The sequence below is a fragment of the Brassica oleracea genome, chromosome C9 (assembly GCF_000695525.1).
Source record: "Brassica oleracea var. oleracea cultivar TO1000 chromosome C9, BOL, whole genome shotgun sequence".
In the NCBI taxonomy this organism is placed as follows: domain Eukaryota; kingdom Viridiplantae; phylum Streptophyta; class Magnoliopsida; order Brassicales; family Brassicaceae; genus Brassica; species Brassica oleracea.
The window spans coordinates 47,120,702-47,121,312 of NC_027756.1; positions in this window are offsets into that span (position 1 = coordinate 47,120,702).

Consider the following 611-nt stretch of genomic DNA (forward strand, 5'->3'; position numbering starts at 1 on the left):
AAGTATGAGCTGTGGAGTCTCGTTGGTCCAAAACCTGTGAGGTTTTCACTATTAAAGTTTGAAAACCTCACTGGTCTAAATTGCGAGTACATCGAGGACCTTGAGAGACCTCACTCTGCTGTTACAAAGGAGTTGACTTCTTTTTGGGAGATGTTGGGAGTTCATCTCGAAGCTGGGCCATCTACTCAGGAGATAATAGCAGCACTTGAGAGATGCGAAGGGTGGTCTCGAGATGATCGCAAGCGGCTCGCGTACCTTGCCATCTTCACTGGATACATTAAAGGGAGAAAGTATTCAACCCCTACACGGGTTAGTCTGGCAAGGCTAGTGATGGAGCTAGAACGGTTTGAGAATTATCCATGGGGGAGAGTCGCGTTTAAGGTGCTGATGGACTTAAACTCTCCAGGCCTGGGTGTACACAGCTCTGCTGGAATTGGGTGCTAATTATGGTAATCCTCTCCCAAACAATCCGTCTCCACCGATATTGGCTTACAAGGATCGCAAAGGACGCAGACAGTTTAAAGAGGCTATCTTCAGTCAGGTATTTACTTCAATCTGGACGACTTCGCAGAAAACTTATAATTAAGTCGTCTGATAAGTCTTCCAATTAG